At 40.8% G+C, this 15,650-nt stretch overlaps 1 pseudogene; it reads left to right on the top strand.

Annotated features, from left to right (window-relative positions):
- Nucleotides 1-10,204, top strand: part of LOC135230795 (class I histocompatibility antigen, Gogo-OKO alpha chain-like) — a 49,744-nt pseudogene extending 39,540 nt beyond the window's left edge.
- The last annotated feature ends 5,446 nt before the right edge of the window (nt 10,205-15,650 follow it).

The raw sequence follows: 15,650 nt of genomic DNA, 5'->3' as shown, positions 1-15,650 counted from the left end.
CGTTCATGAGCGAAAGTGGGGAAATGCAGCAATGAAGAGACAGGCTGAATTTGGACATGTTTCATTAGATCTTGTCGACCTAGCACAAGAGTACTAGGGATGAGAGAGTGTGAAGTGCTGGGAGGTGTGTGTAAACTCTTGAGCCTAAGGCTGCTACCCATTGTGACCTAGTTTAGATGGCTAGGAATGAGCTGACCAAAACCCAAATGAATGAAAGGAAAGATGTTTGATACCGTCAGTTAGTGTAGATTGCTGCAATTTGATGGCTTGCTCTGGACTGGCTTTGCTTATGGATGCAGACGCTCAAAGTTCCAAACTGAACAGAAGATTCTTCAAGACCAAGGAACATGCTTGTCTCCTCAGAGTGCTGGTTTGATAGGGATGGGCGTTTTAGAAATTGGCTATCTAAAATGGAGGAAGATAAAGGCATGAAGTGCCTGGCTTACATACTTTTGTGGGTGCATTTTCACTCAAAGTAAGGAGGGCAAGTGAGGATCCCCACTGAATAGATTCCTCTTTTCCTGACAGGTCTGGGGAAGAGAGGGTGGGGTAAGATAGGATTATATGATTCATTCATAAGTATTGACTGTTAACAGGGTTAAATGTGATTGTAAAAACTGTAATTGTAGAAGCTATAAGTGTGAAAGTGTGGACTAAGGGGGAGGCATTGCTGGACTGGATTACAGTGTTCAAACCTAAAATCCCTTAAAAATTTGCTATACTGATACCTTGTGAGGCTCAGAGCAAAGGAATAGTCTTCTCTCAACTTAAATTTTATCAGATATCAGGAAAGGTGAAGCTGAGATGACTTTTGGAGAACCTGACCAGATCAGATGGACTCCTGGAACAGACCTGAGTGGCTAGTACCTGAGTAATCTCATCCTTAGGACTCTTTGCCCTAATGTAGGACAAATTGTTAATGACTGTTTTGGATTAGTAAAATGATTGGGAGGGGGAAATTATCCTCCAGGTATGAAAGAACCATGGCAAGAAAAGCCTTTTGTGTGGGCTTTCTTGCCATGGTTTTGTTGCTCTCACCCAAGCGATTGGGTAAGACTTTGCAAGTAAGGTAATTGTGACCCACCAAGGGAATTGATCAGTTTTGCCATCCCACTGGCCTTGATGAGCCACCCCAGAGGCGGGAAAGGGAGGATCCCCCAGCCATCAGTAAAGAACACCCATGAGCTGAGTGTGTCCTTTGGACCCAGGATCCCTGCACTGAGAAGCTCCTGGAGCCAGAAGACCAAGGGAGAGAGAGCTGTGGCACTGAAGATGGTGAGAAAAGGTGGCAGAGAAACAGCAGCAGAAGAGATGCGCAGGAGACCACAAAGTGGGCTTCCTGGCCCATGGAGGGAGAAAGCTGAGTGTCTTTGGGTCTAGGCTTACTGGCAAAGTGGGGTGCCTCTCATAACTTGTTGGCAGGGGCTAAGAGAGTTTTGTAACACTTTCCTGAGCCGGATAGAGGCTGAGGGGCCAAAGAGAGGTGTGTCTGCTACCACGGTGGGGAAGAGGCTGTCCTGAAGGAAGAACTGTATGCTGAGCATTCCTGAACTGAATTGTAATCTGTTATTTACCTAGTAAATCCCATAAATATGAGAATTGTTTGTAAGTTCTGTATGGTCATTGTAATCAATTACTGAACCCAGCAGAGAAGTAGAGAATGCTCTGGGGGTAATGGTTGATGTCAGAATTGGTAGAGATGGAGAAGAGAGAAGGCATGACTGACTTCCACCTCATAGGAATCAGCCTTGCTTCTCCCTCCGCCTTGTGAACTTAGAAGAGGTCAGACCGCCCCCACACCATTTTTATAATAGTAAACATAGCTAGCTACATTACAGCCTTTTATTATTATTCTAATATCTGAGTTTTATGATTCTACTGTCTGTTACTTCTGCTTATTCTTTCCTGGTATATTGTTTTCTTGTGAACGAATGTTTTCACTATCAAGTGCTCATAGTACTTATAAAATGATTTGTCGGAATTTTCAAAGCCTAGATGCTAATATATTCCTCCAGATAGGATTGCTGTTTGCTTTTGCCAGGTGTCTTACAGTCTGGTGAATTTTAAATAAAATTCATGGCCTGAGGATTTTCAGACCACACATTTAGTGTGAACATGGGTTGCAGATTGATCTGAGAGGTCACAGGTAGTGAAACCTCAGGAAGAATTTTTTTTTTCCCATGCTACCAGCACCAAGGTGACGATCTCTGTAGTCCCTTGAGAAGTGGACATTCCCTAACACTGGAAACCTGGCCATTTGGGGTTGAAGTTTAATGGAAGAGATCATCCTGTTAGGTTTCCCACTCCGAGTGTTCCCTGAGAGTTGCCTTTTCTTCCAAATATCCACAAGGCTATGAAAATGAAAGCTTTAGTTTTCTACACTCAGTAAATAACATCAGGATGAAAGTAAATTCAGAGCTTCCTGAATTTTGGCTAGTCAATTACCATTAAAGTACAAGCTCTTCAATGTTTTTAAATTATTTTATCAATCTATTTTTGTTAATATGAGGGTTAGTGTGAATACCTACTGTACCATATTAGTGGTTCACATTTCTTCCCCAAATTTTCTTATAACAAATCTTTCCATCTCATTCCCTCTAAGTCGTTGAATATCTGAGCAAACTGTTAGCGACTCTGTATGCACTGATGAGTGGTTAAGAGTTTGGCTGCTAACCAAAAGGTCAGCAGTTCTAATCCATTAGCTGCTCCCTGAAAACCCTATGGGCCAGTTCTACTCTGTCCTATAGGGTTGGTATGAGTTGGAATTGACTCAACAGCAATGGGTTGGTTTTGTTTGGTTGGTTGGTTTATTCACCGATGAAGATCTAACCACAAGATACTTCTCCTTTTGGAAATGAAGACTTTTCTAGATGGTCTGTTTGAAATCTACTTACTACAAAGAATTCTTTCCCTGTTCCTTATGAATGTCCTCGGATGAGACTGTAACGTTGCAGCAGTCCACTTCCAACTATTAAAAGCAAGTTCAAAACCATATGTAACCTAGGATCAGATTTCTTCCTCTACAGTCGACTGACAATAGAGAACTTCTCATAGACCACAAGAATGAGACAAGGAAGAGTGAACTCTGCAGCAGCAATAAGAACACTAGGAGTGTTGTCTCTGCAACTTACCTGTGCTTTCAGTACCTGCTCAAGCCTGATGCTACATATGCTACTTCCCCTTGAGGATTGAGTACCGGAGAGCAATGTGGATCCTATAAAATCCTGATCATGATGGGCATCTCAAGTCACTTACTTGGTCATTTGCTGTACCAAGACCTTGAATTCCAAAATCTACTAGGGCCCACTACAAAGCCAGGAGATATTTCTGACAGGATGACTACAGAATAAAACTTTTTCCCAAAACCCTGGAGACAGGGCAGTAACTGTTTCACATACACACATACAAATATCTCAGTAGGTCTTAGGGCCAAATGACTATAACTGTTTCACACACACACATACAAATATCTCAGTAGGTCTTAGGGCCAAATGACTAATATGCTTGACCACTGCCTGGATCAGCTGGAAATGATTCCACTTATCTGTGCCTAATTTAAAGCTGTCCCCTGTTCAGGTCAATTCCCATATAACCCAAAACTCAGTTTCCCCTATTGTCAGCATTGCACCGCACACTTATCCCAGCTAATGAAGCAATATTGATACCTTATTATTATTAACTGAACTCCATACCTTATTTGGATTTTATTAGTTTTTCCCTAATGTTCTTTCTCTGTGCCCACTCAGGATATTATATTTCATTTAGTCTCTATTATGTTCTCTTAGGTGCCCCTTAGCCGTGACAGTTTCACTAACATTGGGCAACATTTAGCTCAATTAATATAGAATGTTTGTTTTGAGCATTATGATCTTATAAAGAATTATCTATATGAATTAAAACTGACAACAGTTAATTAAAACTGACAACAGTTAATCTAAAGTGCAGATGAGAACTTTAAGGCACAGTCTAAATTAATGGTGATGTAACACTATAGGCAGAAGTAGTAAGGATGGTGACAAATTGTGCAGTATTTAACCAATGTCATAGAACTGTACATGGAGAAATTGTGAACGGTTGTATGTTTGTGTATATTGCAACCAAATTTTTTTTTTAAAGTGTACATGGATCAAGAGGCAGTGTTCAAACAGAACAAGGGATACCACATGGTTTAAAATTGGAAAAATTGTACAGCAGAGTTGTATCCTTTCACCTTACTTATTCAATCTGTATCCACAACAAATAATTTGAGAAGCTAGACTGTATGTAGAAGAAAGCAGCACCAGAATTGGAGGAAGACTCATTAACCACCTGTGATATGCAGATGAAACAATTTTGCTGGCTGAAAATTAAAACAATTCGAATCACTTACTGATGAAGGCAAAAGACTACAGCCTTCAACATGGATTATAACTGAATGTGAAGGAAATGAAAATATTCACAACTGGGCCCATAAACAATGTCATGATAAACAGTGAAGAAATTGAATTTATCAAGGAATTCATTCTATTTGAATCAACAATCAATGCCTGTGGAAGCAGCAGTCAAGAAATCAAACACCATATTGCACTGAGAAAATTTGTGGCAAAAAACCTCTTTAAAATTCTCAACAAAAATAAATTATGTTTTAATATCTTAAAAAGCAAAGATGCCACTTCAATGTGTAAGGTACACCTGACTCAAGCCATGGTATTTTGAATTGCCTCCTATGCGTAGCAAAGCTGGACAATGAAAAAGGAAGACCAAAGTACTGACACATTTGAATTGTGACATTGGCAAAGAATATTGAATATACCATGAACTTCCAGAAAAACAAACAAATCAGTCTTGGAGGAAGTATAGCCAGAATGCTCCTTAGAAGTGAGGGTGGTGAAGCTTCATTTCACTTACTTTGGACACATTGTCAGGAGGGACCAATCGTTGACCAAAGACTTGGTAAATGCTTGGTAAAGTAGAGGGTCAGCGAAAAAGAGGGAGACTCTCAATGAGATGGATTAACATGGGGGCTACAACAATGGGCTGAACCATAGCAAGGAACATGAGAATGGCTCAGGACTGGGCAACATTTTGTTCTGTTGTATGTAAGTTCGCTCTGAGTTGGAGTCAACTTGCTGGCACCTAACAACAAGACTTGGTTTTTTGATCTATAAACTGAGGGTAATAATCCTCCAATTTACAAGGTTGTTCGGTTGTAACAAGATGGTGTTCGTTACCCCTTCAACTCCTTCTATTGCTCCCCTCACCCAGTGGTGATGGGGTTTTCTGTACAAAATCAATCAGTGTTGTTCTGTGACTAATGATCCATATCAGACCCTGAGGGGATACTTTGTCCTGAAGGGAATGACTCTAAGGAACATGAAGATCCAAGCAGATGGGATGAAAATTTGGGTTTAGGAGTAGATGAGGAAGAAGCGGGGGAGACCTCTGTCCTTGTTGCCCATGGTAGGTACATCAAGCACTCCTGGTAGTTAAAGGCAGGGAACAGCACAGGGATGTCTAAACCATCCTCTGGAATGTGAGTGCATTCCTGACCAGCAAGAGTCCCCGGCTCTAAATGGGGAATCTAATCGGAGATCTTCCCTACTTTAAGCTATTCCTCCCCCAACACACACTCTCTGGGTATGAATGAACCTGATGAAAACTGACTCTCACAAGGATTTGCAGCCCGCATTTATGTCACCTGCATGCTTCAAAATGGGAAGGCACTGATGTATGTCTGTCCATCCACTGTGGGTTTGGGCTGGGCTGTGTAATGGTGATATGAGACATGAGTGTGAAGAACCTAGTGCAGGTTTTGGAATATGGCAGATGTACATTGACCGTTCCCTTTCCTTCTAAAGACAAAATACTCTGACATTAAATGGACTGATTCTTGGAGTCAGACAGACCTGTGTTCCTGTGCTGGTCTCATTTCCCTCCTCTTCATCATTAGTTTCCCACTGTACTGGCTCATTCATTCTTGCATACACACATGTTGTAAAATCTCCCATTTAAACAGACAAAAACTAAATAAATTAAAGCAAAATCCTATAAAACCTCATCACCTGATCCCATGTCTCACTCCAGTTACTGCCTCATTTCCATGGCACTCCTTATAGAACAATTCTGAGTCTATTCGCTCACCCATGATATTTTCTTCTAAAAATGTTGAGCTTTTATTTTTATCGAATGAATATAGGCACACAGTTTAAAAATTCAAAAACTTTACAAGGCTTGTTTTGAAGAAGCCATCCTCAGTCTTCCATGTACCCCATTTCCTGAACTCCAGAAAATAACCAAAACCAAATCTGTTTCTATTGAGTTGATTCCGATTCATAACAACCCTGTAGGACAGAGTAGAACTACTCCATAGGGTTTCCAAGGAAGGGCTGGTGGACTCGAGCTGGTGACCTTTTGGTTAACAGCCTGAGTTCTTAACTGCTGTGCCACCAGGGCCCCAGAAGGAACCACTTTAAATTCTTTCAGTTGATTCTCTTTAGTGTTATTTCTATGCCTCTACATAACGTATTTATACTGCTCGTTCTTTGTTTTTCAGTTTTACGTATCATCTATAATGGATTATCTCTCCTTCACATACCCCTGTCCTCCCAACATAGATATGTTATACTTTTGGTTAGCTCAGTTTTCATTGTTTACTGTTGTTGTTCTTGTGTGCTGATTCTGACTCACAGTGACCCTATAGGACAGAGTAGAGCTCCTCCATAGGGTTTCCAAGGCTGTAATCTCTATGGAAAAAGATAGCAGATTAAGCCTGTGACTGAAGGATCTAATGAATTACAACAGCAGAAAACCCATCAACTTAGACTTAAGGGGTCAGAGAAAGAATGAAAGGAAAGAACGCTGTGTGCTTCTTGGAATTCTACAGGCAGGAAACAGACCAAAGGAGCTACATCTGTTGTTCTCCAAGAAAAGAAAATTACCATCCCTGGAGCAGCTTGCAGATCAGCAGAACTGTTGGGAGGAACACAGGAAGCAGTGTCTTCTCAGTTTCAAAGAGTGGGGCAATGGTTTCCTGGATCACAAAGTGTGGGACCACACCCTCCTAGGTTTCAAAGAGTTGGATCTTCACCAACTTGCTTCCAGAGTGTGGGGCTATCATTAAGGTGTGCCAGGTGGATGGGCCATTGCCCAAAGCTGAGGGGGTGGGGCTTCCATACTCAACCAGCAGAAAAAGGGGTTCTGCTGGGGTTGAGGGGTGGGGTTGCCATGCAGATGGACGAGGAGAATGAGGCCACATAAAGCGGAGGGAGCACAGTTGCCATCCCAGTGGGCCTGGAAGATGGGACACAAGCTTGGGGCCAAGGAATGTCCACCCAGAATTCAGAGGGCATGGCCAACACCCAGAGTCTGGAGAGCAGGGCTATTGCCCAGATGGTCTCAGAGAAGAGGTGATTTTTTTCAAGCCTTGAGATCTAATGTAATTTTTTCTGCTGGGTTTTGGATTTGCTTGTACCTGCTATCCCTTCATTCCCTCCAGTTCCTCCCATTTGTAGTGGAAATGTCTACCTTGTGCCTCTTCTTTCATTGTACTATAGAAGCAGATAACTTGTATTCAAGATTTCACAGGTTCACAGATGAAGAGGAATTATGCCCTAGGATAGAATACGCCTTAAGTCTCACCCATATTTGAGATTTTGAGCCTGGAGTTGATTTAAGACTTTGGGGATGATGTGATAGGTGAGTGTGTTTTGCATGTGACAAGGGCATGAATTTTGGGTGGCCAAAGGGTAGAATGTTATGAATTGAATTATGTCCCCCCAAAATTCTAACCTCTATGCTATGGGTTGTCTTTGTTATGTTAATGAGGCAGAATTAATGTAAGATGTATTTTCGCTTTATTTCTTTTGAGATGTAAAGAGATTAAACAAGCAAGTAGAACAGTAGAGATGGGGGAAGATTGATGCCAAGCCATATAGAGATCTCCAAGGAACCAGGAAACAAACTGAAGAGACAAGAACATTCCCCCCGAGCTGACAGAGAAAGAAAGCCTTCCCCTAGAGCCAACGGTCTGAATTCAGACTTCTAGCCTCCTAAACTGTGAGAAAATAAATTAATTTCCATTTGTTAAAGCCATCTACTTGTGTTTTATCTGTTATAGCAGCACTAGACAACTAAGATATGATCCACGGGAGGTAATGCAGAGTTCTTGAATTTTCTGAACTTTCCCCTCAGTGTCTCCAAAGACACATATGACCAACCACCACCTCTCTGACCATAAGGTCACAGTGAGGTGGTAGGCTCTGGGCTTCTACCTGGTAGAGGTCACCCTGACTTGGCAGTGAAACAGGACCAGGACACAGAGTTTGTGGAGACCAGGCCTGCAGGGGACAGAACCTTCCAGAAGTGGGCAATCATGGTGGTGCCCTCTGGAGATGAACAGAGATACACATACATCAGCCCCTCACCTTGAGATGGGGCAAGAAGGGCAGGAGGCCTTCTGGAAACCTCCAAGGATTCAGAGCTCCTCACCTCCCTTCTCTTTCCAGAACTGTTCCAAGTCCATCACCTCCATCAGAGGAATCATTGCTGGCCTGGTTCTCCTTGGAGTTGTAGTCATCAGAGCTGTGGTGACTGGAGCTGTGGTCTGGAGAAAGAAGAGATCAGGTAGGATGGGGGTAGTTGTGTGAGTTTTCTTGTCCCACTGGGTGGTTTCAAGTCCCAGGTAGGAGATTTGCCACCTCATTTTGGGTGGCACAGTCCACACAGGTGCTAACCCAGTCTGGGTCCCTGTGTGCTAACAATTACTCTTTTGTAAAGCACATGTGGAAATGAAGGGCAGATCTTCTGCCTTAAGGTTTTGATGATGGAGACTTTATTCACAATAATCAAAGGTCACAGAGGAAGGTTCTGCTGAGGACAGATTTCCAGGAGTGTTGTTAGTCCAGTCACAGTTCTGGAACCTTCTCTGGGATTCAGGACTAGAGAGCTCTTCTAGGACCTCATGGTCCTTCCTACTCCCCAATCTCTCACAGAGTGCTTTGTTCCCACAGGTGGGAAAGGAGGGAGCTACACTCAAGCTGCAAGTAAGTATGAAGGAAGAGAGCCTGATCCTGAGACTCTTGGGATAGTGTAGATGGGAGCCTGTGTGGGAGCCCCCTCACCCCATAATTCCCATTCTCCTAGTCTTATCTTCCCTGGGTTCTGACAAGGTCCTGTTTTTGTTCTTCTCCAGGCACGGACAGTGCCAAGCTCTCCAATGTATCTCTCAGGGCTTCTAAAGGTGAGACTCTGCAGGGGTTGGAGCAGGGGGGACAAGACTGGGTTATGGGGACTCTTTGGATTTGGGCATTTTGAAATTGTGGTGGGCTGTTCAGAGTGTCAACACTTATAGTGACTGACTTTAACTTGTTCATGATTCTTTTCTTCTGTAGCATGAGACTGCTATGATACGAGATTTGTTCACAACCTACTTTGTGATTCAAGAACCCCTAACTTCTCTTTCTGCAACTGATGTCTGATGTGTCCGCATTCCTATCAGCATAACATGAGGATGTGGTGGAACTAACCCACCTGTTATGGACTAAATTGTATCTGCCCTAAATTTGTGTCAATTTAGCTAGGCCATGATTCCCAGTATTGTGTGATTATCCACCATTTTGTCATCTGATGTGATTTTCCTATGTGTTGTAAATTCCACCTCTATGATGTTAATGTTAATGAGGCAGGCTTAGAGGCAGTTATGTTAATGAGACAAGACTCAATCTACAAGATTAGCTTGGTCTTGAGTCAATCTCTTTTGAGATATAAAAGAGAAAAGTGAGCAGAGAGACTGGGAAGGGGGGCTCATTACCAGCAAACAAGAAGAGCCAAGAGTGTGCTTCCTTGCCCTGAGAAGCTCCTAGGCCTTACCCCAAAACCAAGAGAGAGAGAAAGTCTTCCACTAGACCTGGCACCCTGAATTTGGGCTTGTAGCATCGTAAACTGTGAGAGAATAAATTTCTCTTTGTTAAAACCATCCACCTGTGGTATTTCTGTTATAGCAGCACTAGATAACTAAGACATCTACCCCTGCCCACTAGGACACCCCTCCCCACACTGACCTGTGTCCCTCCCTGTTCCAGCAGTAGTGAGGCTGGACTCTCTGATGTAACTTCCTGTTGCTCTGAGCTGCAATTTCTCACTTCTCTGTTGAAAATGAGAATCTGATAATGAATTTGATTATTCAAATGGTTGTATCAATTTATTTTCACACCTCCAGTGTAGGAGAGTACCCACTGTTCCACAAGCATTGTCTTGTATACTTGATAACATTTCCTATTATTGGTCTTTTTTTTTTTTTTTTTTAGATACTCTGGTGGCTGTGTAATGGATCTCATAATGATTTTAAAGTTTATTTCTCTAATAGCTAATGAGGTTGAACATTTTTTTTTCTGATTTATTGTTCTTTTAGATACCTCTTTTGGTAAAGAGCCTGTTTCAGTCCATTACCCATTTTTCAACTCAGTGGCTTTTCTTTTATTCATTTGTAAGAATTCTTTATATATTCTCCACATAAACCCCTTTTTATCATAAGTGTAGTAAGTACCTTTTCCCACTCTGTGGCTTCATAAAAAGAATCTATTCATGTTAATGTAGTCTAACTTTATCCATATTTTTTATGGTTAGTATGTTTTTGTATTAAGAAAGCATCCTTATTGTGAAGATATTGTCCCATGTTACTTCTAGAAGCTTGATTTTAACTCTCGTACTTACATCTGCAATTGATTTTACTTTGTGTATTTGCAAATTAGGTGTCAAGTCATATATTTTCTCATATTTCTCACAGCTTTGAAGTGCCATCTTTTTCATATGTTATAAATACATGTGACTTTCTGTACTTTATATTCTATTACATATATTTTCTGTCCTTTTGCTAATACTTCACCCTCTTAATTACTGTAGCTCTAGGTTAAGCACTGATATCTGGTAGATCATTTCCCCTTGTTCTTCTTTAAGAGTCTTTTTTGTTCTAGGTCCTTAACATTTTAATGTAAATTTCAGAATCAGTTTTTCAGCTTCAACAGAAGAAATTATCCAGTGGGATTTTGATTAGGATTGTTTTGAAAGAATCTATCAAGCCTTCAAGTCCATGAAAATGGCATATCACTCCATTTATTTCAGCCTTTATTTATTATTCATAATATTTTGTAGAATCCTTATAAAAAACCAAAAACCAAACCTAGTGCTGTCGAGTCGATTCCAACTCAAAGCGACCCTACAGGACAGAGCAGAACTGCCCCATAGAGTTTCCAAGGAGCACCTGGCAGATTTGAACTGCCAACCCTTTGGTTAGCAGCCATAGCACTTAACCACTATGCCACCAAGGTTTCCAGTAGAATCCTTATAGAGGTCTTATATATCATTTATTAAATGAATTCCAAGGTAGTTTATATTGTGATGCTATTTGAAGTATCTTTAAAATTTTTATTTTATAACTGTGACTGGAATAATTATTAAAAAATAATTCATTGCAGAAAATTTAAAACCTACACTTTGGTATTAAGATGTCAATGCTTAAAAGAAGTAAAAATTACTCTTTTTGCAACTATTTAAGGTTACTAAAACTCAGTTTAAAATTAGGACAGGTGTGCATCAGGGCTGTATCCTTTCACCATACTTAATCTGTATGAGTAATTGAGAAGTTGAACTATATGAAGAAGAATTTGACATCAGGATTGATGGAAGACTCATTAATAACCTGCAATATGCAGATGACATAACCTTGCTTGCTGAAGGCTAAGAGGACTTTAAATGCTTACTGACAAAGATCAAAGACTAAAGTCTTCAGTATGGATTACACCTCAACATTAAAAGAAAACAAAAATCCTCACAACTGGACCAATAAGCAACATCATGATAAATGAAGAAGGGATTGAAGTTGTTAAGGATTTCATTTTACTTGGATCCATAATTAACAAGCAAATGTATCACTTTGATGACTAAGTTGTGCCTGACCAAAGCCATGGTATTTTTAATTGCCTCATATGCATTCAAAATCTGGACAATGAGTAAGGAAGACCGAAGAAGAATTGACACCTCTGAATTATGCCACTGGTGAAGGATACTGAATATACCATGAACTACCAGAAGAACAAACAGATCTCTCTTGGAAAAAGTGCAGCCAGAATGCTCCTGGGATTCAAGGATGGCAAGACTTTACCTTACTTACTTAGAACATGTTATCAGGAGGGACCAGTCCCAGGCAAAGAACATCATGCTTGGTAAAGTAGAGGGTCACTGAAAAAGAAGAAGACTCCCAATGAGGTCGATTGACACACTGACTGCAACAATGGGCTTAAACACAGCAATGATTGTGAAGATGGGGCAGAGCCAGACAGTGTTTTGTTTTGCTGTACATAGAGTCACTACCCAGTCCCAGTGCCATCGAGTACATAGAGTCACTACAAGTCAGAAACTTGACAGCACCTAACAACAACAACAAAACATGCATACATTAAATTAAAAATCAAAGGGATATTATGTTAGTTATCTAGTGCTGCTATAACAGAAATACCACAAGTGGATGGTTTTAATAAAGAGAAATTTATTTTCTCACAGGCTAGTAGGGTAGAAGTCCAAATTCAGGGCATCAGCTCCAATGGAAGGCTTTCTCTCTCTCTGCTCTGGAGGAAGGTCCATCTCTTCAGTATTCCCCTGGACTAGGATCTTCTCTGAACAGTAACCCTTGTCCAAAGAATGTGCTGTGTTCCTGGCACTGCTTTCTTGGTGGTAAGAGGAACCCCTTTCCCTGTGCTCACTTCTCTCTTTAATGTCTCAAAAGAGATTGGCTCAAGACACAATCCAATCTTGTAGATTGAGTCCTGCCTCATTAACATAACTGCCGCCTATTCCACCTCATTAACATCACAGAGTTAGGATTTACAACACATAGGGAAATCACATCAGATAACAAAATGGTGGACGATCACATAATACTGGGAAAATAACCTAGCCAAATTTATACACATATTTTTTGGGGACACAATTCAGTCCATGACTAGTACATAATTTCCAAAATTCTTGTAGAGAATATCATCAAATATTTGTGAAAAACAGCTGTAGAATAATGGCTCTCCATCCTCAAAGTGTACCAGAATTACCTAAGGATGGGTATATAGAAATACAGATGCCTAGGCTCTACCTGTGGTAGGGTAGCTTCTGACATGGCTCCCAACAGTCTCTGCCTCCTGGTATTTATGCCCTTGTGTAATTCCCTCCCTTTTGTGTATGGGATGGACTTAAGGACTTGCTTCTAACTAATAGAATATGGCAAAAGTGATGGAATTGTTATTTCCCTGACTAGATTACAAAAGACTGTGACTTCCATCTTGTTGGCATTTTTTCTCTGGTTCTTCTCACATGCTTGATCTATGGAGAGAGCCACCTGGCAAGGGCAGCTTCCAGCCAATAACCAGCAAGGAACTGAGGTCCTCAGTTCAAAGACCTGTGAGGAAATGAAACCCGCCAAAGACCAAACCCAGTGCCATCGAGCCAATTCCGACTCATAGCGGCCCTATAGGACAGAGTAGAACTGCCCCACAGAGTTTCCAAGGAGCGCCTGGCAGATTCAAACTGCCGACCTCTTGGTTACCAGCCATAGCACTTAAGCACAAGGGTTTCCTTCTTGTGAAACCTGCCAGCAATCACCAAATGAGCTTAGAAGTGAATCCTGCCCCAACTGAATCTTGAGATGACTCTGAACAACCCCTTCCTGGCAGCCTTGTGAAAGATCATGAAGCAGATGATGCAGCTAAGATGTATTGCTGACTCACAGAAACTGTAAGATAATAAATGTATGTTGTTTTACCCTGCTAAGTTGGGGATAATTTGTTACACAGCAACTGATAACTAAATACCACCTCAGACATCTGATTTCTGTTGGTCTGAGAAGGCGCCCCCCGCATCCATATTTTTTTTTTTAAACCTCCGCAGGTGATGCTAACGTACATCTGTGATTACAAACAACTTCCCTAGAGAAACATTTGTATATGCACCCTGGCAGACTTATGCAAAATAATCATTGTTGCATTGCGATAATAGCAAAATACTTGAAACAGCTCAGCTTTCTATCCAACAGGGGTAGAAGGTATACATTTATTATGGCTTATTAATACACTGGAATACTACAGTAGCATAAAGAAATAAAATTCAATTAATCAGCATGAAAGATTCTCAAAAGTCACCTTAATGATTCTCCAGAGTTAATTACTTCATTCATTTATTCCACAAGTTTAGTGCCCTTACGTGTCAGGCACTAGTCTATGGCCAGAGGTATTTCAGTGAACAAAACGGTGTATGTAGAATAATAAGAAAATCACAGAGGTGGATACAGTATGATTTCATTTATGTAAGTGTCAAATGTGGGAAATGAAACAATATATTCTTCAGCGATTCATACATATGAGATAAAACTATAAAGAACAGTAATTGAGTAATTAGCGGAAGCTAAAAAAAAATTTTTTTTTTTTTGAGGGCAGGTGTTATCTTCAGTGAGGAGAGAAGAATGTGACATAGAAATTAATATATCTTGTAACAGCCTATGGGTGTGTTGTGCCCAAGTTCCAGCAGCAGACAGCAATGGAACTTCACACTGTATTCAGGAGGCCCAAAGCTCATGGTTTTTGTAGTTCGGATCCAGTTCCATGAGTGTCGTTGCAGTTTACCAATCATGGTTATTTTTACAGTTAACAATTGTTGCCTGGTAACATGACCAACACTTCATATTTACCTAATCCATAGGCTTCCATAGAAACAGAACTAGAATAGGAAAAACAGAGCCCATCTGCCCATGGAGAAGGGAATAGCATTTTTAAGCCTTTACTCACAGGTCCACATTGGGCTTCTCAGGGACCAGTGATCTCCTACTTTTTATCTGGTCAGAGTTCTCTAGTGAAATAGATAATTAGATAAATAGAGAGAGATGGAGATACACAAAATTATTTTAAGGAATTGGCTCACTTGATTGTGAGGGGCTGACAAGTTCAAAATTTGTATGTCAGGTGACAGGCTGAAGATTCCTGCAGTCTTGTGTCCCAAAATCTATAGGTCTGGTGATAGAAATAATGGATGAGTTCTGGGAAGAAGTCTAGTTGTAGTCTGGAGACAGAAGGGAAAATTCCCTCATGTCCCCCCCCTGCTTTTTTTTGCCTTCAACTGATTGGATGAGGCCCACTCATACTACTGAGGGTAACATGTATCAAGTTAAACAAGTAATTTACTGAAATAGCAAAGATCTTTACTCAAGATATTGGTATTAAGTTATACTGAACAAAGAGTAAATTGTTTCAGGTGGTCCTTATGACAGTCACTGTCCTATAGATTGCATTGGCTTGCACCAAACATACATAAATCTCTGGATGGCTTCATGAAATATTTAACTTACAGAATCATTATTTGTATATTATTATTTAATGTACAAATCATAATGTATATGAAACCATTCATTAAGGTCTATATTATTAAAGATCCAAGCACTGGTAAAGAAAATACAAAACTAGATCATCAAAGAAGTTTTTATCTTGTGTGCCAGCAAGTCAATTACAGCTCATAGTGACCTTCTGTGACAGAATTGCCACATAGGGTTTCAGAGGCTGTAATCTTTACAGAAGCAGAATGCCAGGTCTTTTCTCCTGCAGCGTGGCTGGTGGGTTCAAACCTTTGCCTTTTCGGTTAGC

This window comes from Loxodonta africana, chromosome 1 (genome assembly GCF_030014295.1).
Source record: "Loxodonta africana isolate mLoxAfr1 chromosome 1, mLoxAfr1.hap2, whole genome shotgun sequence".
Taxonomy (NCBI): Eukaryota; Metazoa; Chordata; class Mammalia; order Proboscidea; family Elephantidae; genus Loxodonta; species Loxodonta africana.
The sequence above is the reverse complement of the archived record's forward strand: the minus strand, read 5'-3'. Positions and strand labels throughout refer to the sequence as shown.